General features: G+C 34.1%; 1 long non-coding RNA gene across 1 annotated transcript; it reads right to left on the bottom strand.

The window, feature by feature from the left end:
• Nucleotides 1-2,546: 2,546 nt before the first annotated feature.
• Nucleotides 2,547-12,292, bottom strand: LOC123575115 (uncharacterized). Its single transcript, XR_006700246.2, has 3 exons — nt 12,167-12,292; nt 6,440-6,571; nt 2,547-2,658 (listed from the first exon to the last, which is right to left on the bottom strand). It is a non-coding gene; the product is annotated as an uncharacterized lncRNA (long non-coding RNA).
• Nucleotides 12,293-27,906: the final 15,614 nt, after the last annotated feature.

Raw genomic sequence — 27,906 nt, 5'->3', positions numbered from 1 at the left:
GGGTGCAGCACACCAACATGGCCCAAGTATACATATGTAACAAACCTGCACGTTATGCACATGTACCCTAGAACTTAAAGTATAATAATAATAAAAAAAAAAGAATAGAAAAAAAAATGAGGCTACTACAAAATTAAAAAAAAAAAAAAAAAAAAAATGCTCCTCCAGAGCCTACAGATCATTTTCAGATGCTTAAGCTTAAAAATACCCTTAACTTTAAAACTAGTCATTGATTACTTATAAAATGCTAAAGTACTTAAAAAGAAGCTTCTAGCATTTGTTTTTCGTGGGGGACTTACAGTTTCTTAATATCCGTATCTACCAAACTGGTCTCCTGGCCACTTTTCTATTGTTTTTTTAAGAGACTCACTCTGTCACCAGGCTGGAGTGCAGTGCCATGATCCCAGCTCAGTGCAACCTCTGCCTCCTGGGTTCAAGCGATTCTCCTGCCTCAGCCTCCCAAGTAGCTGCGATTATAGGCACACACCACTACGCTCAGCTAATTTTTGTATTTGTAGTAGAGACAGGGTTTCACCATGTTGGCCAGTATGGTCTCGATCTCTTGACCTCGTGATCCGCCCGCCTCGGCCTCCCTAAGTGCTGGGATTATAGGTGTGAGCCACCGCGCCCGGCCCATTTTTGAATCTAGTACTTTGCCTCTTCGGATGGGTTCTGTTTAATGTTACTGTGGACAGTCCAGGAAGATTGCCTGTTACTAAAGCTTTCTCTGCAAGCCTCAAGATCTTCTTTGGGGAAAGACTCCAAAAGGCTTTGCTGACAACTTCATGGTATAAAGTAAATCACCCTTAATTATCTAAACGTCTTCTCGGGTCTATGACGTCACTCATATTCATGACTGGGCAGCACCTTCCCTCACGGTTCAGCGCCCTCCAGCCTGGTACCATAGCCTCTGTTGTTGCTGAGGTGCAGCCCTGAGCAGGGAGCGCTCAGTGGCCACACACTCAAAAACAGACTGTCCCAGCTCCTTCCCTCTCCCTTTGTGCTGTGGCTTTTGTGGGACCCAACGTGTCTCGAAGGCGCCAGGTACCTCCATCTGGAATTAGAGCACAGTTGATGTTCCATAGAACAATTTTTTTAAAGGAATATGGTAACTGGTAGATAAATGATCTCTCTTTCTCTCCTTTAGCCAACTGTCAGGAGATGCAGTTGTTTTCCTTTGTCTCTCTGAAGACTTCCTGTGAGATCAAGCACCAGATAAGCTTGTTCCCTAGCTGTGACCAGTTAGATAATGCATGCCCTTAAATATTTGTTCTTTTTCTTCCTTGATTTCCTCAATAATTATCTCCTTTCCAGCTTCGCTGGTCTTATGCAAGCTAATAAAGTATTAATATCTATGTTTTGGCATGGTCTGAAAAGTTTACCAAACATGTTAGTTGTCCTTTATCTACGACTGATGTGGTTTATATTATACTAATATGTTATATGAGTAGTATAAAGTATACACAGAAACTGAAATTAAAAAGGACAAAACAAATATTATTATTATTATTTTTTGAGGCAGAGTTTTGCTGTTGTCACCCAGGCTGGAGTGCAGTGGTGTGATCTCGGCTCACTGCAATTTCTGCCTCCCCGGGTTCAAGTGATTCTCCTGCCTCAGACTCCTGAATAGCTGGGATCAAAAGTGTGAGCCGCCACACCTAGATAATTTTTGTATTTTTAGCAGAGACAGGGTTTCGCCATTTTGCCCAGGCTGGTCTCGAACTCCTGACCTCAGGTGATCTACCTGCGTCGGCCTCCCAAAGTGCTGGGATTACAGGTGTGACCCACTGTACCTGGCCATAAATATTCTAATTTAAAAATAACATGTATTAATAGCATAAAACATTTTAATCTCACTGTGTTATTATTTATGTATAAATATTATTGGTAATATATTTAGGAGAGCAATGTGATTGAATATACCTTATAACTAAACAAATGAACGAAAACCTTGGCTTAATTCTTGTGATTCTGTGATGTACAGAACTCTATTTGTAAATGTTTAACGTATATTTAGTTTTAATATTGTACCTAATGATAAAATTCAATAGATACAAATTAAAATTGGTTAGCATACAGATTCAGTTGTTTTAAGAGAAACAGTTGTTTAAAATAGATACTCTTCCCCTTTCAAGTAAGTATCTGGCATAAACTTTCAATGACAGGAATGGCAGCTGTGTGGTATTGAAAACCAGGTTTCTTTATGTCCTTTTCCCAAGTTATCCTCAAAGTTTGGCTTTCATATATTATGGTCTCAGATGTGTACTATAGCTCACAATATCACTTGTATATTTTGGCTAACGGAAAGGTGATAAGAGTGGAAAATACGGACAATTTTTCTTAAAGCCATAATTAAGAGTCATACATGTACCTAGCTACAAGGGAGATTTGATATTGTAGACTTCAGCAAAGATAGAGATAAGATGTGCCTAGCTAAAATGTGTGGATCCTTTTAATAATGGCAGAAGGGGAGAATGACATAAAGAAACAACTAACTACCTCTGCCATAGTCTCTACTGAATACCCATATGTGTACATATGCATACCCCTGCAAGAAAGTCCAGCCCAGGTCCTATCCAGTTACTGCATCCAGCTCAGAGTTCAGGATCTCTGGGCCTTCTCCATCAGCCCTGAGTGTGGTTCTTGTGGTCTGATCGCCTATAAAGCGAAAAGAAAATAAGATGACTACAATGATTTGCTGTGCAGAAGCTTTTTGGTTTAAGACAGTCCCATTGGTCTATTGAAACAAATGAATGGATAAAGAAAAGGTGGTTATATACACAATGGAACAGTATTCAGTCATAAAAGAATGAAATTCTGTCATATGCAGCAACATGAATGGAACTGGAGGTCATTATGTGAGGTGAAACAGCACAGGCACAGGAATAAAAACATCCCACCTTTTTACTCTTATGTGGGGACTACAATAGTTGCTCTCATAAAGGTAGAGTGTAGAATGATAATTACCAGAGGTGGGAAAGGGTGTGTGTGGCAGGGGTTGAGAGAGGTTGGTTAATGGGTACAAACACACAGTTAGAAGGAATAAGGTCTACTGTTCAATGGCAGAATAGGGTGACCATAGTTAACAACAAAGTATTTTATATTTTAAATTGTATGGAGAGTACTTGAATATTCCTAACATATAGAAATGATAAATACACGACATGAGAGATATCCCAAATATCCTGACAATGATTACATTGCACATCCTATGCATGTAAACAAATGACACATGTACCCCATAAATAGATATCAATATTATGTATCAATTTTTAAAACCAATAAAAAATAATAATAAATCAACTATAAAACTTTACTGAAATATATATAAAACGGTAGATAAATTAGCAAATATTTTCAGCATGAGGAGACAATATGCAGGTATCAAATCTCTTCAAATTAATCCATGTTCACACAACCAAAAGCACAAAAGGGGCCAGGTGTGGTGGGTCACACCTGTAATCCTAGTACTTTGGGAGGCTGAGGCAGGAGGACTGCTTGAGGTGAGGTGTTGGAGACCAGTCTGGGAAACACAGTGAGACCTACTTTCCACAAAAATAAAAATGAAATAAAAATTTTAAGAAAATCACAAAGGATTTCCATGAGCTTGTCCAATGACATTTAAAAATTAATCTAGACTGGGCACAGTGGCTCACGCCTGTAATTTCAGCACTTTGAGAGGCCAAGGCGGGCATATTACCTGAGGTCAGGAGTTCAAGACCAACCTGGCCACCATGGTGAAACCCTATCTCTACTAAAAATACAAAAATTAGTCAGGCATGTTGGCACATGCCTGTAATCTCAGCTACTTGGGAGGCTGAGGTAGGAGAATTGCTTGAGCCCGGGAGACAGAGGTTGCAGTGAGTCAAGATCATGCCACTGCATTCTAGCCTGGCCAACAGAGCGAGACTGTCAAATTAATCTAGAAACAAAAATGTACAAGGATATCTGAATAAATTTTTTAATATAGAAATAAATACATTTATACCTGTGTAACAAATCTGCACATTCTACACATGTATCCCAGAACTTAAAGTAAAATTAAAAAAAAAAAAAAGTAGGCCGGGAACGGTGGCTCATGCCTGTAATCCTAGCACTTTGAGAGGCCGAAGTGGGTGAATCACGATGTCAGGAATTCAAGACCAGCCTGGTCAACGTGGTGAAACCCTGTCTCTACTAAAAATATAAAAATTAGCTGGGCGTGGTGGTGGGTGCCTGTAATCCCAGCTACTATGGAGACTGAGGCGGGAGAATCATTTGAATCCTGGAGGCAGAGGTTGCAGTGGGCCGAGATCACACCATTACACTCCAGCTTGGCAACAGAGTGAGACTCCGTCTCAAACAACAACAACAACAACAACAACAACAACAAATTAAAAATAAAAAGAAATAAATACATTTGCTGCTAAGGCTGGCCACAGATTGTATAGAGAAGGCTAAAGACTTAACAGAAGAGATCTAAGTTGCAGAACATTAGGCTAACAAGAATGGGTGATTAATCAATTTTTTTTCCTGACACATGGAAAATAATTAGTCATCTGTGATTCAGCAGAAAATGCATAAACACCAGATGTTTCTATCTTGTTGTATGCCATGCAAATAACATTCTTTATATATCTAAAATTGGAATTAAATTTAAAGAATTTACTAGAGTAATTCTCTCTTTACATTAAAAATAATGAAAATTTTTGCCATAATGGTAGCATTTTTTAATTAATATGAACAGATTTATTCACTGTCTTGCACCATTAATTCTTGAAGACTATTAACAGTTAATTCTTACTTATCTCTTCTTATTATGTCTTTCATATGTCTTATATTCAAGATGCTTCAGTGAGATAGCATAAAAAGCCCTGAGAATAAAAATACACAGGCTATACAGTTGTCTGTAAGCAAATTCAATTACTGTAAATCAAAAACAATATTGATACTGCACAGTGTCCTATATTTAATATCGGGAAATCTTAGTATAGACTAGCCATTAAAATGGCATAAACATATATTGAAATATTATTTAAACAACACATCCGTTTAGAAGTTTTGTCTCGATATGATGTTATATCACTATCACCATCATCATTAATGCTTTGAGGCTCTTCTTACTCTACTAAAATCAAAGATCAACTCATTGCTGAATAATAATTATTATGACCTGTGCTATATTATTGATTTCATTTGGTTATTTTATTCTCCCTTATTCTCATGTGAATATTTGACATGTTCAAAAATGTATGCAACATACCTGTCTTAAAGTAAAAAATAAATAAACACCTGTAGACACACCACTTAAATTAAGAACAAAACATTGTCAATAAATTACTCTACTTAGATGTGCTTGTTTTTGAACTTTACAAATATTGTGTATGAAGTATTTGGTGTTTTGGGACTACATTTTTCAGACTTCATTATGTTTCCATATATTGCAGTAGTTCACTGATTTTTTCTTTACAAATGCTGAGGATTTTCTTTATTGATATCTAATGAACATACAATGCACTGTACATATTTAAATTATATAATTTGACAAGCTTTGACATATGGACACACTCATGAAACAATCACCACAATTGAGGTGATGAATATTTATGTCACTCAAAAGTTTCCTCCTGTCCCTCTGTAATCCCTAGTTCCTGCTCCTCCTCAAACTCTTACCTAATTTGCATTTTCAGAATTTTGTATAAGTGAGTCATACATAGGTACTATTTTTTGTTTGTTTTTGTTTTTGTTTCTTTTTTCTTTTTCTTTCTTTTTTTTTTTCTGGACAGAATTTTGCTCTTGTTGGCCAGGCTGGAGTGCTATAGTGTGATCTCGGTTCATGGCAACCTCCACATAATGGGTTCAAGTGATTCTCCTTCATCAGCCTCCCTGGTAGCTGGGATTACAAGCATGTGTCACCATGACGGCTATTTTTTTGTATTTTTAGTAGAGACGGCTATTTTTTTGGATTTTTGTATTTAGTAGATTCTCCATGTTGGTCAGGCTGGTCTTGAACTCCTGACCTCAGGTGATCTGCCTGCTTCGACCTCCCAAAGTGCTGGGATTACAGGCATGATTCATCACGCCCCGCCATAGGTACTATTTTTTATTTGCCTTCCTTGACTTGCATAGTTTGAGATGTATCTATTTTTTACTATGTATTTTTATTTTATTTCATATTGCTAAGTAATATTCTACTGTATCAATAAATGACAATTTATCACTAGCCTTTTGATGACATTTGGGTTGTGTCTAGTTTTTAAGTATTACAAATAAAGCTTCTGTGAATGTATTTGCACAGGTGTTTGTAAAGACGTATGCTTTCATTTTGGGTGGTGTTAGGAGTGAAGTGGTTAGAACACAAAATAGGGGCATATACAACATTTAGTATTGGGTATGGGTATGGCTAAAATGGAAGGTTGTACAGCACGTTAGTATGTTTTGTGTTGCTATAAGGGAATACCTGAGGCTGAATAACTTATGAAGAAAATTGAGTTCATGGTTCTGCAGGTTGTACAAGCCTGGCACCATCATCTGCTTGGCTTCTGGTGAGACTTCAAGAAGCTTTTACTTATCGAAGAAGGCAGAGAGGGAGCTGGCATGTCACATGAAGGGAGAAAGAACAAGATAATTTAAATTTAATTAATTTTTAAATTTTAAACAGCCAGCTCTCATGTGAACTTAACAGAGCAAGAACTCACTATTTACAATGAGGAGTACACCAAGCCATTCATGAAGGATCCAACGCACGACACAAATACCTCCCACTAGATCCACCTCCAAAATTGGAGGACACATTTCAATATGACATTTGGAGGGGACAAATATCCAAAATACATCATAGAGAATGAGCCAGAAGCTCTTCAAAATTTAAAAGATCCAGCAAGATCAAGTTGGGATGAAAGGTTGGTTCAACATACACAAATCAATAAATGTAATCCATCACATAAACAGAAACAAAGACAAAAACCACATGATTATCTCAATAGATACAGAAACAACCTTTGACAAAATTCAGCAACGCTTCATGCTAAAAACTCTCTGTAAACTAGGTATTGATGGAATGTATCTCAAAATAATAAGAGCTATTTATGACAAACCCACAGCCAATATCATACTAAATGGGCAAAAACTGGAAACATTCCCTTAGAAAACTGGCATAAGACAGGGGTGCCCACTCTCACCACTCCTGTTCAACATAGTGTTGGAAGTTCTGGCCAGGGTAGTCAGGCAAGAGAAAAAAATAAAGGGTATTCAATTAGGAAAAGAGGAAGTCAAATTGTCTCTGATTGCAGATGACATGATTGTATATTTAGCAAACCCCATCATCTCAACCCAAATTCTCCTTAGGCTGATAAGCATCTTCAGCAAAGTCTCAGGACACAAAATCAATGTGCAAAATTCACAAGCGTTCCGATACAACAATAACAGACAGAGAGCCAAATCATGAGTGAACTCCCATTCACAATTGCTACAAAGAGAATAAAATACCTAGGAATCCAACTTACAAGGGATGTGAAGGACCTCTTCAAGGGGAACTACAAACTGCTGCTCAACGAAATGAAAGAGGACACAAACAAATGGAAGAACATTCCATGCTCATGGACAGGAAGAATCAATATTGTGGAAATGGTCATACTGCCCAAGGTAATTTATAGATTCAATGTCATCCCTATCAAGCTACCAATGACTTTCTTTACAGAATTGGAAAAAACTACTTTAAAGTTCATATGGAACCAAAGAAAGCCCTCATTGCCAAGACAATCCTAAGCAAAAAGAACAAAGCTGGAGGCATCGCGCTACCTGATTTCAAACTATACTACAATGCTACAGTAACCAAAAGAGCATGGTACTGGTACCAAAACAGAGATATAGACCAATGGAACAGAACAGAGCCCTCAGAAGTAATACCACACATCTACAACCATCTGATCTTTGACAAACCTGACAAAAACAAGAAATTGGGAAAGGATTCCCTATTTAATAGATGGTGCTGGGAAAACTGGCTAGCCATATGTGGAAAGTTGAAACTGGATCCCTTCCTTACCCCGTATACAAAAATTAATTCAAGAGGGATTCAAGACTTAAATGTTAGATCTAAAACCATAAAAACCCTAGAAGAAAACCTAGGCAATACCTTTGAGGACATATGCATAGGCAAGGACTTCATGACTAAAACACCAAAAGCAATGGCAACAAAAGCCAAAATAGACAAATGGGATCTAACTAAACTAAAGAGCTTTTGCACAGCAAAAGAAACTATCATCAGAGTGAACAGGCAACCTACAGAATGAGAGAAAATTTTTGCAATCTACCCATCTGACAAAGGGCTAATATACAGAATCTACAAAGAACTTAAATAAATTTATAAGAAAAAAATCACGCAACCCCATCAAAAAGTGGGCAAAGGATATGAACAGACACTTTTCAAAAGAAGACATCTATGCAGCCAATAGACACATGAAAAAATGCTCATCATCACTGGTCATCAGAGAAATGCAAATCAAAACCTCAATGAGATACCATATCATACCAGTTAGAATGGCGATCATTAAAAAGTCAGGAAACAACAGGTGCTGGAAAGGATGTGGATAAATAGGAAGACTTTTACTCTGTTGATGGGATTGTAAACTAGTTCAATAATTGTGGAAGATAGTGTGGCAATTCCTCAAGGATCTCGAACTAGAAATACCATTTGACCCAGTGATCCCATTACTGGGTATGTACCCAAAGGATTATAATTCATTCTGCTATAAAGACACATGCACATGTATGTTTATTGCAGCACTTTTCACAATAGCAGACTTGAAACCAACCCAAATGTCCATCAATAATAGACTGGATTAAGAAAATGTGGCACATATACACCATGGAATATTATGCAGCCATAAAAAAGGATGAGTTCATGTGCCTTTTAGGGACCTGAATGAAGCAGAAAACATCATTCTGAGCAAACTGTCACAAGGACAGAAAACCAAACACCACATGTTTTCACTCAAAGGTGGGAACTGAACAATGAGAACACTTGGACACAGGGTGGGGAACATCACACATCGGGGTCAGTCATGGGGTGGAGGAAAGGGGGAGGGGCAGCATTAGAAGATATACCTAATGTAAATGACGAGTTGATGGGTGCAGCACACCAACATGGCACATGTATACATATGTAACAAGCCTGCACATTGAGCACATGTACCCTAGAACTTAAAGTATATTAAAATAAAATAAAAATTTAAAAGATCCAGCAATGGAAGTGCTGCAGACATAATGGCAATGTTATAGGAAAAAAATAGGACAGTGCTGGAGTATTTATCATTTTTATGCTGTGGCATATATGTTAGAGAATTTGATTTTGGTTTATAGATTTTAAAAGTGAATGAGGAGCTATTAAAATGTTAAACATCATATAATGCAAACAATTTTTTATTTGTCATTTGCTTTTTAATGTTGCCAATGATTTTTGGCACAATTTTATTTTAGATATGTATAGTTATTTATACCAATATTTTCCTAAAAATCTGTTTCTGCTGCTTCCTTTGAAAGGCCTTCTCCAATCCACTATTAAAGAAATTGCCATTACATATTTTAACTTTATTTTGGGTCATATATTTCTATAGATTAATCAATCTGTAATTTCTTAAACAGTAGGGTGTGAATTAAGATTGTGAGTTAGGCAGGGCACGGTGGTTCATGCCTGTAATCCCAGCACTTTGGGAGGCCAAGACAGGAAGATCACTTGAGGTCAGGAACTCGAGACCAGCCTGGCCAACATGGTGAAACCCCATCTCTACTAAAAATACAAAAATTAACCAGGCATGGTGGCACACGCCTATAGTCCCAGCTACTTGGGAGGCCGAGGCAGGAGAATTGCTTGAACTGAGAGGCAAAAGTTGCAGTGAGCCAAGATTGTGCCACTGAACCCCAGCCTCAGCAACAGAGCGAGACTCTGTCTCAAAAAAGAGAAAGATTGAAGTTTAATTTTCAAAATATTTGTCTCATTGCACTAGCACCAATTCAGTTAATAGTCTGCCTTTTAAAATAACAATCTTATTGCATATGAGATTAGTTAAAATAATACATTAATTAGTAATTCTTATATGTTATATTTTAATGTGTCTCATAGTTTAGAATATTGACTAATTCTCTCTCACTTTTTCTGTTGATACGTACATTAAGAAATGGAAGTACTTTCTAATTATTAGTATCAAGATTTAATAAAACCATGTTTAATACCCACAATCTAAGATAAAAAACTAGTACATAAGCTACACTTATTTAAATTAATCTAATTAACTCCTTGTGTCACAAATACGCTTTTGCAAATAAAGAATGTTGGGCCAGTAATCTCAACTTTTTCTTTCAAATTTATAATTTCTAGGCCAAGTGATCATTTAACAATTCAATACATAATATAAATATTCAATACATATTATATTCAAGGAATAAATATTTAATGATGGCCTCATATTTTCAAGGTACTATGTTAGGCAGTGGAGATACAATACTTATAAGGCGCTGAAGATATAATAACTTTCCAAATTATGTTTAAATGCATGGTGTCAACATCATTAGTGGCAGAATTATTTAGAAATATTTCTAGAAGTTCTACAGGAAGAGTAAGTCCATCTTCTTAATAAACAACACACAAATGGACTGTCTGACAAATCCATGTAAATACTTTCTGATACACTCTTGTAATTACATTATAGCAAACGGTTTGCCCAAAAGTTGTAGTTGGAATGGCTTGGACCTTCACTAACTGAAAGGCCTGACAGTATCCGAGGATGTATTAAGATAGCTGGAATCTCAACTGCTACTCTTCAGCATGGTAAACCTTGAACAATAAATATATTTTCACTATGCCTGATTTTGTTCATCTGAAAAGTGAGACTAACGACATGTAGCTATTGTGAACATTTAAATAGTGCATTTAGAACAGCACTCAGCATGTGGCCCAGGTTCATTCCAGCTTAGCTCTTGTTATTTTTAATAAGACTCTCATTTTCTTATAAAACAAGAAAACAATAAGCATCTGGACATATGTTTGCCATTCTCATTTTCTAAATCTTAATTATATATTTTCAAACAGAATTTTCAGATTAACATGTATTTGAGATGCAACTTTTTGTACAACTTCTGTGAATAACACTTGATTTATTGCAGGCTGCTGAAATGCAAGTGTATGCTTAAATTATCATAAAAGGTTTTAATGTGTGTTTTTTTTCTCTTATTTTTATAACAAGTAAGTTGTTTGGCAAGTATGAATTTTATTATATTTCACAGCAAGAATAACATTACCAATATCACCTAAAAAGGCACAATAGAAATTTCTACTTTTGACCTTGATGCATTGCCTTAATTCAAAACCCTCCCCACCAAGGAAACCTAAATGAACAAAATGTGGTGGCTAAGCAGGTGGAAACCTCAATCAAATTTTCAGCAGTTTCATGAAGCTAGAAGAAACATAAAAATGTAGAGTTCAGGGCTACCAAAGCAGGCAGTTGTTAAAAGGCCATGATTCAAGAGGGAAACGGTGTTCATTAAAGTTAGCTGAATATATTTGTCATTTTTCCCCAGAGGCATTTGTGGGTGTTTAGGTATGAAGCCAAGAGGCTGAGAGGAAAATTAAGCTTTTGGCAGTCTCCTGGTGTAAGGAAATTAAAAAACTGTAGTTTATGGCCAGTATATTGAGAGGCCATGAAAAATATCTCACACTTTCAGATAGGATCACGGAAGAGCTGTAGTTTATTAGTAATGGTGAAACAGAGGCAGATCAGCCCTCCCAAAGACTGGTCTTTGGTCCTTCAAAGATATCAACTTCAGATCAACTCAATCTCATATTAGATTAAAGAATTCTGTGTCTTATTCAAACTGCCAGCCAAAAGGAAAATGTAATCCTTTCAGGAATTTCTTCAAAAAGGACAAGAAGTGTGATAGAACAGAAATAAGTATCAGCGAGCCGACCCAAGAACCAGGGAGAACAATGAACCTGGAGTCACAGAAGCAGAACTGTGGCTGAAATCAAAGACAATTGCCCAACCCCAAAGTAGCGGGATGTGGCAGCTTCCGTTCAGCTTCATTTCAGAGTCACTACAGCCTAGTACTCTATGCTTCCAAATCTTCCTCTTTATGGATGGTTCTATACCATAAAACCACTGCACATTAGTTATGTGGAAAACAGATAACTTACCTTTTTAAGTTTAAATGTTCTCCTGACCAAGAAAGTAGCTTCCAAGGAGACTCATTTCAACCTGATATGATAGTCAAGTCTTTCAGCTTGATGCCATGATTAGATAATTCATTTGGGAACCTATAAAGAGAACAAATCTTTAATTATTTGATACTGCATTTGGAGAAAAGTTAATAATTAGAGTCAAAACATAGACTATGGTAAACCAAGTGCATTAATGGCTGGATATTAGAGTTCAATAGAAAACCATTTCTCTGGTTTTCTGCATTTGTTGTGAGTACACTGTCAGGCAACCTTTTAGAGGAAACCAACCTCCTGAAAGAAGAGAGTCTGTTTGTTTCCATGTACTGGTTGAGACTATTGTAACCATCCACCTGTAAAGTCAACATATAAGGTAATCTAAATGCACACACCATACAAAAGGAAAATCCTCAAGCTTTTAGAAGAAATGCAGAAAAAGGTTTTCATAAATTTAGGATAAGCAAAGAGTGAAGAGGTTACAAATTGTACTAATCGTAAGTGAAGCAACTGATAAGTTGGACACTATAAGAATTAGAAACTTTTCTTAATCAAAGGACACCATTAAGGCAGTGAGAAAGCAAATCACAGACATCATATATATAATTCATAATTTATAAACACAATACATATTTTATTATAAATTATTAAATAAATTTATTAAAACAGGTTTAATGTGTTTTTCTATTAAACTCAGTATAATATATAATGTGCACTGCATTATATAGATGCATTATATATCTACTATATGTTTATATAATACATGTTATATAACATATATAATACCATGTATATTTAATTCCTACTATATATATTTAAACTCTAATATTCAAAATATATAAAAAACTACAAATTAAACAGAAAGTCTAAAAATCTCATTTAAAAGAGAACGGGCCGGGCGCGGTGGCTCATGCCTATAATCCTAGCACTTTGGGAGGTTGAGGTGGGTGGATCATGAGGTCAGGGGTTTGAGACCAGCCTGACCAACATGGCAAAATCCCATCTCTATTAAAAATACAAAAATTATACAGGTGTGGTGGCATGTACCTGTAATCCTAAGTACTCGGGAGGCTGAGGCAGGAGAATCGCTTGAACCCAGGAGGTGGAGTTTGCAGTGAGCCCGGACTGCGACATTGCACTCCAGCCTGGGCGACAGAGCATGACTCCGTCTCAAAAAAAAAAAAAAAAAAAAAAAAAAGAGAGAGAGAGAGAGAACAAAAATAAAGCTTAAACTGGCATATCAGAAAAATAAAAATGCTCTGATGGCCAAAAAATGAAACATTTGAGAAGGCACTCAATCTCTTTAGTCATCAGTGAAATGCACATTAAAAACACAAAGAAATATCACTATTCATGGAGCAGAAAGACTAAGAAAAGACTCAACACTGAGGTTTGACAAGGATCTAGAGTAACCTACATAATGGGTAGGAGGATAGTATTTTGGAAAACAATTTTTTGATTATTTACCTAAACTGATCAAACTGATCACAGTATACCACATGACACAGTTACAGCCCTCCTAGTTATATGCCTGCATTAACTTCATACTTACGTATGACAAAATTCATGCACAAAATGTCATGTCACAAACTACGAATAAATTATCTCTTATCTGCAGAATAAAATATTGTACAACAATGATGATTAATAAGTTGCTGATACATACATGAATGAATCATAGACACTGTATTGAATAACAGAAAACAGATGCAAAATAAGGTGATTGCAAGATTTTATTTATATAGATAGTAATAACAGAAGAAAAAAACTAATCCCTAATAAGAGAAATAAAGAAAATGAACCTCTAGCAGTGGGGGCAGGTAATAACTTTGAGGGGTTATAAAGAGACTGACATTTTTGACGAATTCTATTTTTTGATGTAGAAGGTAGTTGTAATGTTTCAGTCAAATTTGGGAAAATCTATTGAAATTCACACTTATGATTTATATACTGTCTTCTATGTTATATTAGAATGAGTGAAAAAATAAATGGCCGTTGCCTGTACATTTACTATCTATGTGAACTCAGGCAAAGTTTTATATAAAATATAAATTTGCTCTTTTCAAATCAGTTTCTTCATCTATAAAATGTAAAAAAGAACATATATTTCATAAGATTACTGAAAAGATCATGATAACCCACAAAAATCACTTATCTGATTCTCTACTAAAATACAGATGTTTGTATTAGTAAAATAAGATATACATTTTTATAGAATGGCATATATTTACTTTCTTAATTGCTTCCATCATTAAAATGTAAAATATTTGAAATTAAGTTTGATAGGGACATTAATGTTTACCAAAATAAATTATTCAGTGTGATATAATCCAATATTCTTGAGTACACATATTATCTTTTACTGATATAAGCAAGGCTGAAACTCTCATACATCATTCCACAGTGTGTATGAGAACACATTAATAACTACTAGCAAAAGGGTTATATAGTTTATTTTGGTTAAATTTGTTGACCCTAACGCCATCTGTCCTGAACTGAAATGCTCAGGATTGTCAGTAGTTAGTTATTTATGTTATAATGAGTGATGTACCATATAAACTAAACCAAATATGTAGCATAAGTGGCCCCAAATTAGTCAAATAGGAGCCTTCTCTCTCCCAGTTCTGAGGCATAATAAAATGTGCTTGGCTACTGAAAAGACTGATTGACCAGATATGCTCTGCATCTCAGACAGAAAATAAAATCTGACTGTAGAAAATGAGACCAAATTATTTCAAAACTTAATATGCTCTTATGACACATTTATTCTGATGCCCTTAAATGACGACTAAATATTTAAGATAGTAAAAATTCACAATGCAATAAAAACATCACCTGCGAAGACACCATGTAGCTTAAGCCATAAAACATTATCAATAGAGTTGAAGAAGTATCATCACCTAGTGTATCCCCCTTTCTTCTGCATAGATGATCTCTAAAGAGTTTTTGTTGGATAGCATTCTCATGCTATGTTTATTTTTATGCATGAGAATGCATAAAATAACTTTCAATAATTATGTATATATACCTAAAAATATGTATTGTGTGCAATTCATACATATGTATTTGTACATGTGTGAATGTGCATGAAAAACTATTGAAATTTGAAAAGCATTATATATTTATGACACATTTATTCAGCTGAATGAATAAGTTATTTTTTTTCTAGTTTTAAAATATACCTCAATAAAGATATTATATTGTCTGAGTATTGTTTTTAGTCACATCTGATTCATTATGACTTTTTATTTTTATATTTTTATGATGTTTTAAGTAGTCTAAAATATGTTTGTATTTTTTACCCAAGACTGTCAAACTATTTAGATAGTTGAAGTGCTTTGTTATTTATATTTTCAGGGTTCAAAATTAAACATCTATCAATTAGATCCACCTGTGCTATTTCTTTTTTATAATTAATTAATTGAGAAAGAGTTTTGCTCTTGTTGCCCAGGCTGGAGCGCAATGGCATGATCTCAGCTCACCGCAACCTCCGTCTCCCAGGTTCAAGCAATTCTGCCTCAGCCTCCCGAGTAACTGGGATTACAGGCATGCGCCACCACCCCTGGCTAATTTTTTTTTTTTTTTTTTTTTTTTTTAGTAGACGGGGTTTCTCCATGTTGGTCAGGCTGTTCTCGAACTCCTGACCTCAGAGTGATCCTCCCACCTTGGCCTCCCAAAGTGCTGGGATTACAGGCGTGAGCCTCCATGCCCGGCCCCATCTGTGCTATTTCAATTTAGCAACTGGAGAGAATGATCATGCTCAAAGCAAGAGAATGAGAAAAAGGAGTCAATACCATAATCCAATTTTTTTCCTCAAACTATTACCTCACTAAGACTCTATCAACATTGACACACTTCAGTTCAAAACAGCCTTAGATCTCCTAAGGGCTTCCCACAATGGTTATGAGAGTTTCTCAGAGTCTTACTTCACTCTTATTCTATATATATTTCAGAGTTGATTTTTAGGGTAGAAATCAGCAACCTGAGCTAAGTCACAATGTCACCGTTTACTTTCTTACTATTAGAATTTTAAATTTTGGTCCATCTTTCTATTTATTTAATAAAACAAACTTTGTAAATATTGAGTTTTAATTCACTGACAAATTTGATTTTGTAATAATTAACTTCCCCTATTTTAGTAGTTTCAAGAATAGTTCTACAAAGTAGATGTTTTTCTCTGCTTTTAACATGTTTTATTTGTTTCCTTTATTATTATTAGAAATTTTTATAGCTATTGGTTCCATAGTTATTGGTGTGCTCTAGTAATAAACAAGCTTATATTGTATTTTTTAGAAGATTATTTCATTTGTTTTTACATTACCATCAATTGTTCATAATACTTTCTTATGATATTTAAATTCCTTTCTCCATATACAGATACATCTTTTAACATATTTCTAATACATACCATCTGCAGTTTTCATTTTTCTTCTTGATCATTCTGACTTGACGTTGTCTACTTATTGGTATTCCCACACGTTTGTTGGGTTTGCTTTTTTTTTTTTTTTTTTTTTTTTTAATAATCTCTATTAGTTTCTTTGTGTCTTTTGGTCTTGGTTTTCTATTAAATGCTCTTTTCCTTGAATTTCCATATTTCTACATCTCTTGGATATTTTTTCCCTTTTCCTATATTCTTGTGATTATGTGATTTTCTAACTTATTTTTAAATTTTGTATCCCAGTAAATCTAATGATGATTTAAATATTTATCTGACTGGTAGTCTAGCAGCATTTCACATGCTATGTTGTTTTTATGTAGTCCTAAATATTTCATAATTTGTGACTTTTTAAAAGTCTGTTAATTCAAAGTGTGATTTTATTAAGCAATATTTTAAAAATACTGGGGTCCTATATATGCTTTCATATCTAATATTCGATATCATAGTCAGAAAATAGGATCTGCGTAATGAAGTTTTTATGACATAATCGGTTTTTTCAATTCCAAATAAGTTAAAAAGCATGGTTCTTTATAATTGACTACATTCAAGTTTATGGATAATACTATTAGAACAGTCTTATTAAGTAAGTTGTTTCTAAACTTATGTCTTTAATACCTTAGCCTTTTTGAGCTGATTTCAGATTTTTTTTTTTTTTGCAAAACATCTCACTAAATTCCTCCTGTGATTATTTCACTGTATTTTATTTTTTGCTTTTATATAGTTTATTATATGTTTTGTTGTATGAACTCACTTAGAATAATAGCTAAGGTCACCGGAGTTATATTACTTGGGTTCACATCATGGTTCTTCCACTTGCCAGCTGCATGATCTTGGGTGCGTTACTTAACCTCCCTATCCCTCAGTTTCCTCATCCATAAAAGGATGGCAATAAGAATACCTGGAGAAAATGTTTGTTGCGTGGATTATACAAATAGTGCCCGGAACACAATTCATGCTATATAAAGCTTTATATGTATATAAAACATGCATATATAAGATGGATGTATATATACATAATGTCATGTATACATATATAGTTTATAATATATATTTGCACAATGTAAGCAACTCCAAGATTGTTATATTTTGACATTCTTTTGTCATTATATAAAAACTTTTTATCTATTAATGATAGTTGATGTAAATATTTATGCAATTGCTTCAATTTCAGTTATGTGCCTGATGTTTTCTTTTGCAGCCTTTACTTTCAAGGTGTCTCGTTGACTTTGTTTTGAGCGTGTCATTTGTAAAAACAATGGCACTGAATTTACTTAATTAGTACTCTGTGAATCTTTGTAAAATTCTAAAAAGATATACTTAGAATTCTAAATTCCAACAACCCATTTTAAACAGTGGACCAATCATAAAAAGAAGAAAATTATGACTTTTGCATTAATATGGATGCAGCTGGAGGCCATCATCCTAAGCAAATTAAGGCAGAAACAGAAAATCAAATACTGCATATTATCACTTATAAGTGGCAGCTAAACATTGGATACATATGGACATAAAGATGGGAACAAATAGACACTGCAGACTTCTAGAAGCCTGGGGGCAGCAAGAGCTGATAAACTGTATTGGATATTATGCTCACTACCTGGGTCATGTAATCATTCATACCCCAAACCTCAGCATCACACAACATACCCATGTGACAAACCTGAACATACACCCCCTAATATAAAATAAAAGTTGAAATTATTAAAAATATAGGCTAAGGACCTTAACACATTACCAAAGAAGACATACTAATGGCAAAGAAGCATATGAAAGATGCACAACATCTTAAATCATTAAGGAATTACAAACTGAAACAATAATTGGATACAATTACACACCATTGGAACGACTAAAATTAAGAATAAAGACAACACCACATGCTGACAAGATGTGGAGCAGCAAGAACTCTCATTCATTGTTGGTGGGGATGTAAATCGGTACAACCACTTTGGAAGACAGTTTGACAGTTTCTTATAAAACTAACAGACCCTTACCATAAGATCAAGCAGTCGCAGTCCTTGGTATATACCCAAAGGAGTTAAAAACTTATGCCCAAACAAAATCTTGCACAGGGATATTTATAATGACTTTATTCATTATTGCCACAACTTAGAAGCAACTAAGATGTTTTTTTCAGTAGGCAAAGGGATAAATAAACTATACCACATCCAGAGAATGAAATATTTTTCAGCGCTAAAATTGAGTGAGCGGTCAAGCCATGAAATAATTGGGAGAAACCTTCAATGCATATAATTAAGTGAAAAAAGCCACTCTGAAAAAGCTCCACAGGGTAATCCAACTATATGACATTCTGGAAAAGACAAAAATGTGAAGACAATAAGAGCAGTGGTTGCCAGGGATTGGGGGAAGGAAGGATTAATAGGAGAAGCACAGAGGATTTTTAGGGCCACAAAAGTACTCTGTATGGTAATATAATCCTGGATACATGTCATTATACATTTGACCAAGCCTAGAGAATGAACAAAACCAAAAGTGAACCTTGATGTAAACGATGGACTCTAGATGATAAAGATGTCTCAACATAGGTTCATTAATTATACTGAATGTACTACTATGATGGTAGATTTTGATAATGAGGATAATTATAGATGTGTGTGACTGTAGGAACATGGGAAATGTCTGTACCTTCAGCTCAGTTTTCCTGTGAACATGAAACTGCTCTAAAAATAGTCTTTTTTATATATATATACACACACACATATATTTATATATATGTATGTATACATGTTTGTGCATATAATATAAAACACTAAATTTTTATACTAAAATTTTAGTATAAATACTAAATGACAAAACACACAAACAAACATACAAACACCTTATACCAGTAAATTTGAAAATATGTATGTAATTTTAAATTATTAGAAAAAATAAGGAAAACTAACTCAGGAATAAATAGAAAATATCAATAGTCCAACATGTACTAAAGCAACTTAAAAAATAATTAAGAAGTCTAACCATATAGAAAAATATTAGGCCAGATGACAAAATTCTTTTATTTATTTATTTATTATTTGTTTATTTTTGAGACAGCATCTCACTCTGTCACCCAGGCTCTGGAGTATAATGGCACAATCTTGGCTCACTGCAACCTCTACCTACTGGGTTCTAGTGATTCTCCTGCTTCGATCTCCCAAGTAGCTGGGATAACAGGGGCCCACCACCACGCTCAGCTAATTTTGTGTTTTTAGTGGAGAAGTTTCACCATATTTGCCAAGACTGGTCTCAAACTTCTGACCTCAAACAATCTGCCCACGTCAGCCTCCCAAAATGCTGGAATTACAGGCATGAGCCACCACACCTGGCCTGGACAAAATTCTTATAAACACTCAAGGAAGAAATAGTGCAAACCTTTATAAAAATGTTTCAGAAAATAAAAAATCCATATCAATTCATTGTTTAAGTTAGTGTAAGGTTGATATCAAAATCTCACAAGGACATTTCATAAAATAAAAATTGCAAGTCAATCTTCTATAAGTTTATGAAAGAAATGATGGCCCTAAAATAATAGCCATTTAAATGGATTAATCATAAAAAGATAATGTGTAAAAAATATGAGTTAATTGAAAGAATTCATTATTGGATAAACATTCAAATATCAATCATAATTATATCAATAATTGAAGAAATATTTTTAATAAGTCTAAAACCAATATATGACTTAACAATTAGAAATAGAAATAACTATATTTAATCAACAACAGCTATCTACACAAAATTTAAAAGAAAATCATATACATAATGAAACTACATATCAAATTTCAGAACTACCTGTCTCCTACCCCAGCTCACCTAAATTCAGAACACGCTAAGCAGGCCCTATTTGAACACATGTATTTAACCTTTTATTATGGGTTTTGACCACTGAAATCTGGCCAAACAAAAAGTATATAGTAATTGATAAAGAATAGTCTATTAATTTAACAAAAAATTTATATAAAAATTTTACCATGTATATTTCAAAAGATAATACTTTAACAGTGAAACATTATAAACCAAAAAACATTTTTATTTTATATATCTATATATGTGTGTGTGTGTGTGTGTGTATATATATATTTGACATACAAAAACCTATAACACAGCAAATCTACCATAGGATAGATACCTGAAAGAAATGCATAACAATAATATTCAGAAGATCATTATTTATAATAAGCCCAAAGTAGACCCATTAAATAACAAACAACAGTAAAATTAATAATTATATTGGTTTATATTTATACAATGAATTATTCTATAGCAATGAAAATGTACAATTTGGCAAGGCACAGTGGCTCACACCTGTAATCCCAGCACTTTGGGAGACCAAGGGGGTGGATCCCATGAGGTCAGGAGTTCCAGACCAGTCTGGCTAACATGACAAAAACCCCATCTCTACTAAAAATACAAAAAATTAGCTGGGCATGGTGGTGGGCACCTGTAATCCCAGCTACTCAGGAGGCTGAAGCAGGAAAATCGCTTGAACCCAGGAGGCAGAGATTGCAGTGAGCCGAGATCATGCCATTGCACTCCAGTCTGGGCAACAAGAAAGAAAATCTGTCTTAAAAAAAAACTGTACAGTGTATTGCTACATACAAAGTAATGATATCACAAACACAACACTGACCAAAAGCCATTGGTATGAGAAGTAAGAATGTTGTTACCTCTAAGGAAACAGATGGGGGTAGTGACTTAAATAGGGCCTGATAGGTGCTTTTTGTTTGCTGATAGTATATATCTTGGCCTGCAGCATGGTCAAATTGGCATTCTTTTGTGCTTGCTTGTTAGTCTGTTTCTTTGTTTATGCAATTGGTTTTAGGTTGTTATCGGTTTAAAATAATGGGTTATAAGATACTATTTGCAAGCCTCATGCTAACCTCAAATCAACAAATACACAGCAGATACACAAAAAATTAAAAAGAAAGAAATTAAAGCATTGTCCCAGAGAAAAACACCTTCACTAAAAGGAACCTGGAAGAGAAGACCACAAAAAATCAGAACACTAATAATAAAATGGCAGGAGTTAGTCCTTATTTAATAATAATAACATTGAACTAAACTCTCCAACCAAAATACATACAGTGGCTGAACTAATTTTCAAAAACAGACCCAATGATTTGTTGCGTACAAAAAAAACACATTTCACCGATAAAGGCACACATAAACTGAAGATAAAGGAGTGGAACAAGAAATTCCATGAAAATGGAAACCAAAAGACAGCAGGAGTACCTACAGTTGTAAAGAAAAAAATAGATTTCAAGATAGAAACTATAAAAAGAGACAAAAGAGGTCATTATATAATGATAAAGGGATCAATTCAGCAAGATAATATAACAATTGTAAATATTGATGCATCCAACACTGGAACACCCAGATATAGGTACGAAACATGATTGGAGCTAAAGAGATAGATAGACCCCAATACAATAATAGTTGGGAATGTCAACAACCCACTTTTAGCACTGGGACAAATTATTCAGACAGAAAAATCAGCAAACATAAAGCTTAATCTACAGTATAGATCAAATGGTTCTAAAAGATATTTAAAGAACATCTCATCCAATGGCTGCAGAATACAGAGTTTTTTCTTCAGCACATGGATCATTCTCAAAGACAGACCATGTAGTAGGCCACAAAAAAAGTCTTATGATATTCAAAAACATTCAAATTATATCAAGTATCTTCTTTGATCACAATGGAATAAAACTAGAAATCAATAACAAGATGAATTTTGGAAACTATACAATTACATGGGAATTAAACAATATGCTCCTGAATGACAAATAGGTCATTAAGAAGGAAAGAAAATAAGAAGGAAGTTTAAAAATTTCTTGAAACAAATGATAATGGAAACACAACATACTGAAGTCTATGGAACACAGCAAAATCAGTTCCAAGAGCGAGGTTTATAGCTCTAAGCAACTAAATCAAAGAAGTAGAAAGAATTGAAATAAATAATGTAATGTATCACCTAAAGAACTAGAAAAGCAGAAGCAAACCGAACCCAAAATTCATAGAAGAAAAGAAAAATAAAGATGAGAGAAGAAATAAATGAAATTGAAATGAACAAAACAGTACAAAATATTAACAAAATGAAAAGTTGTTTTTTTTTTTAAACATAAACAAAGTAACAAACCTTTAGCCAGAGTAACTAAGAGAAAAGAAGACACAAATAAGTAGTATCAGAGATGGAAAATAGACACATTACAACCAATACTGCAGAAATTCAAAGGATCTTTAGAGGTTACTGTGAGCTACTATATGCCACTAAATTGGAAAACTGAGAAGAAATGGATAAATCCCTAGACACATACAACCTATCAAGATTAAAACATAAGGAAATCCAAAATCTAAACAGATCAGTAACAAGGGGAGTTTGCTTTGTAAAGATGTGCCAAGCTAAACATTTATGATCCGTGTACTCTTCGGTATGTTATACTTCAAGTTAATTTTTTAATGATTAAAAAAATGATAAAATTCTACCATCCAGGTATATCCTATGACTAGAAACTCATCCTGAAATGGAAAAAATATTTCATATGTCATTTAAGTCCCATTGAATTTGTTATAGCATCTGTAATGTTATGTTCATAAAATTACAAAGATAAAATCTAAACTTAATAGTGTACAGGTTACTTACTGTTTTGCAATAGTATAAGTATTTGGAGATTCAGTGTGCTTGTGGTGAACAATATCTCAAATTTTAATGAGTATTTTATAATTTCATCTTCTTGAGAAATTGCCTTTTGATAAACAAATCTTTACACAACGTAGACACTATTCAAAACAGACTTGCAGCATTTTAGAAGGTTATGTAAATATTTTTGATTCCCTGTCTATCTTTTGTATTTGATAGGGAAGAAGAAAATATGTCTTACTTGTTCTATTTCAAAGGTTTGGCAAAATGCCAGATACGTGCATTGGTTTAATTAATGCACTTGTAAAAAAACAAATAATGACATGGCATTCACCTTGACGAGTTTTTTACTAAGTTCACAATTGTTGATGAAATCAAATGTTGATCATTCAGGGAACCACATCAGGTAACACAAATTAAACATGGTTGATGTCATTCTAGTCTGATTAGACTATAGAAATAGTCTTCCTAACTAGTACTAGATTTTATCATGCTTTTTACAAATATTATCATTTATAGGAACTAATGTAAAATATACTCATGCCAATCACATTTTTTTTACATTTTGTATGTGCCACTCTTGACAAGTAAAATCAATATGAGCAAATTCACTAAAATCTTCTGAATGTTCTGTAGACAAGTAACTGAAGAATTCTTAGAAAAGCATCTCATTAATAATCATATCAATGTGTTTGTTCGTTAGTTCATAAGTTTATGCATGAGAAATCCTGCTGTTCTTGCAAATAATTTACCAAAGTTCTTCTAATGAAGCACTTCAAATTAGTATGCACTCATCAATTAAATAAAGCTCTGCTATTTTTCATGGGTTGACATTAACTCTGAATGCCTCAACTAGCTACAACATTGTGTAAATACTTGTCCAAGTAAAGTAAAGAAAATTGTTCTTCTCATCAGTATTAGTTATTATCAATGGTCCTAAAATGGTTGATAATGAGATGTATGGCTTCTCTGTGATATCTAATAATATGCATTGTACTTCAATTAGTTGATATATATATACCACTATTTGTGATTGTGATTGCATAAAAATAACATTAATAATAACTAAATATTAGTGTGTGCTTAGTATGCCTAAGGCTTTGAGTTTTGTTACTCATTAATTTTTTACGTCTTCATTTTGTAGATGAGACAACTAAAACTGCAACGTAGTAACTTTCTCAAGCTTATGCAACTAGACACTGGCAGAGCTGACACCTGATTGCAGATCCATTTATCTCGTAACATTCATTTACAAGTAAAAACTATCTAATGAAAATATCACCAGTATTGACATTATTCTCCCACCAAGTTAACTGAACAATAACATTCAACAATTATAAATGCATAGGTACAGCATCTTCACTGTCTTGATATTATTCCTAATTATGATCAATTGTTGAGTGCTTAAGTTTAAACTTAAACAGTGAGTGTAAACATTTACTCTATTTCTCTAGTGCATATGAAGATTACCCTTGAAAAAGATAAGTAGTTACTTTATAGAGATTCTGAATCTCAAAATCTCTTCTATGGACACATGATCAAAATGAATGTCTTTGTTCAAAAGTAATTATTATTCTCTTCTTGTTTTCTTCCCACTTAAATGCCCACACTGTTATTAAAAAATGTTTTTGGCAATCCAATTTACATGCCTTTTATACACTAAGCAGTCTGTAAATCTTGAGAAAATTCTGAAAGAGAAGGTTTCTCTCACGAATGTGCATCTTTGGATAAAAACTTTACTGAAAATAATGAAGAGAAATCTCTTACCACACTATAGTATTTATTTATTTATTTATTATGTATTTTTATTTCAATAGTTTTTGGGGATACAGGTGGTTTTTAGTTACATGGGTAAGTTCTTTAGTGGTGATTTCTCAGATTTTGGTGCACCCGTCACCTGAGAAAGGTACCCTGTACCCATTATGTAACCTTTCATCTCTCACCACTTCCCACTCTTCCCCCAAGTCCTAAAAGTCCATTGTATTACTATTTGCATTCTCATAGCTTAGCTCCTACTCATAAGTGAGAACACTATACTATTTAATGACACACAATAATGAGTGAAATTATCTTGAGCTGTCTATCGCTATCAGCTTTGGAAATGTGCTTTATTATGTGCTTGCAGATTTACTAAAAGGTAAATTTTTACTAAATTCAGAAGATTTATAGACATACAAATTTTGTGCTGAAATATTAGTTTCCTCTGAGGAGAGTGGAGAACGGGGGGGATTAGAAATTGTAATAAAACCTAACATTGAAAGGATTCTACTGTGTTTTTCTGTTAAATGGTTTCATAAAGGCTTATTAAGGCTTTGAAGGTTTATCTGTCTTCAAACTTAGCAAGTATATCTGTGTCAACTTTTAATTTTTTGATTTTATTTGCTAAACATCAATTCTAAATTCTAGCTCTTCAGATCATTGAAAAGAATTGAGTTTAATGTTTGTTAAATACAGATTAAATACATTAGGTAATATAGTCTTTCTGACTCAACTCCTAGCCAAAATGAACATGTGCATTCCAGCAGAATTAAAATCCAGAAAAGTTCTGCCAAGGCACAGTAAAACGTTTGATTTTTCTCATCTGATGGAGCAAAGCTGAGCTTGATCAAACAACTACCCAGCAGGTTCCCCCACCCTCCTCCCCTAACCAATCCTCTTTGATTTTTCTAGATCTATTTCTACAGCTCAGCCACAAATTGGAAGTTGGATTGATTCATTTCACCCTGGGATTGTTCAAAAGGTCACACAGGTGGCTTTGCTTTGATTCTTCCTTTTATTTTTGGCACTGGGATTAGTTCTTTTCTGTTCCTATCACCACTCGTTATCTCTCCCACTGTGTTTCTCTTTCTTCTGAAGCTCAGATACTTAAAGTGGGATAAGACTTTTTTACTTCACTGTTTTTATCATCCCAACAATATATCTATCTATAATGGGAGCCAACCTGTGATTTACACCACGAGAACTAAAACTTAACTGTCCATAAAATTTATTGTATATTGTTTGTCTCATTTATACCATACTAATCAGACCCTGAGCTAAATTGTAAATTTACTTTCACATTGTTTTCACAGTGAATCATTGGTCATAGTTCATATGCAAAGATGAAGTTAGCCAGCCCTTCTCTGAGTTTTTATTGCTCCACAAAATGTAGAGTTTGAAATGTTCTGAAACTCCTTTCACTCTCTCTAATGGTCATGTTTTATTCTTCACTTGGGACTCTGTTTAGATTTTCTAGACAAATTCTAGTAAGGCAATTATGTTCAGACTCTCTTTTCATTTTTTTAATGGAAAAGTTTTCTGCCGTTTGTCATCATAATTACAAGTTGATTGAACAACCTGAAATCTCCTATTAGGCAGAAAATCAGGTGTGGCTTATTTCAGAGTTGAATCCTGTTTTACTGCTTCTTAGATTGATGCTTGCAACAACCAGTGTTGCTCTGTGTGGCTACTTTAACAACTTGCTAATTGGCATATATAACCCTAGTCTGATCTAGCTTCCTTTCTATCCTGTTGTTCAATAGCCCATTAGCAACTTATTGTATTCCATTAATATCTATTTTAGAAAAGAACTAGGAAAGACTGTGTTTCAGATAGCTTGTAGTTTCTGAGAGCACTATTACACTTGCTCTGGAAAATATGTAGTCGTATTTTCAAGTAATATATAGTTTGCAGTTTTAATTTGAGGGAAGATTATTTAAGCATGCTTATTTACCCTGTATTTGCCTTTACCCAATATTGTCATCACAGAAAAAAATCACATTTTTGTAAATGTACTTATTAAACACAATTCAATTCAATTTCAAAAGTGCGGGTTTAGGTTCCATCATATAAGTGTTTCTTTGATGGAGAGCTTGCATAGTTAAGTATTTCAATGTATTAAGCTTTTGCTAAAGACAATGACAAAAACCAGGCATATACTTACCAGCTAAAAAGAACACACTGTCAGAGAGCAAGAGCACATTTGTTATAAATTTTAATGTTGGAGTAGAAAAGTCACATAATATATAGGTCTTTCATTTCAATTACAAATAATACATATTTTACTGTTGCTATTTGTTAACCACACCATGTGCACAATATTTACCTTAACATATAGATCATATTCCATTGTTAAATTAATTAGAATCTTATGTGTCCCCTGTTTAGAGTAGGTTCTTCCTAAGCATACTTCCTTTTTGTCCTTTAAACATTATTCAGTATGAATTTTATTTGAATAATTTTAAGTATCATGTCAAATATTTGAGTTCAAAGAGTTTGAAGGTGCGTTATTGTATGCTGTAAATTCTGAGTACACAAAAGCTCTTCTCAATACTAGTATTGCCTTCACTTATAGTCACCTTTTCACCCTCATTCCCAACACTCCTGAACAACTCGAGTATTAGAGGGGTTCAGAGAAGTGTATAATGATCATGCTTATGCTGATTTATGCATTTCTATTATAAGTCTTTGACAGGGGCTCTTTGCCACATTTTATGTACAAAAATATTTCTAGAATCCTCTAATTTTATTCATTCTCACAGTCTTAGAGGCCAAGAAGTTTCTTTAAATATAGGTAATGAAGTTTTAAACTACCAACTGCTTGATATTCTTTCCTATCATACCTAATTTGCCCTGAGTTTGGAGTGGTGGTCACTGACATGAAAT

This window comes from Macaca fascicularis, chromosome 8, assembly GCF_037993035.2.
Source record: "Macaca fascicularis isolate 582-1 chromosome 8, T2T-MFA8v1.1".
Taxonomy (NCBI): Eukaryota; Metazoa; Chordata; class Mammalia; order Primates; family Cercopithecidae; genus Macaca; species Macaca fascicularis.
Note: the sequence above shows the minus strand (reverse complement) of the source record. Positions and strands in the feature narration are given on the sequence as shown.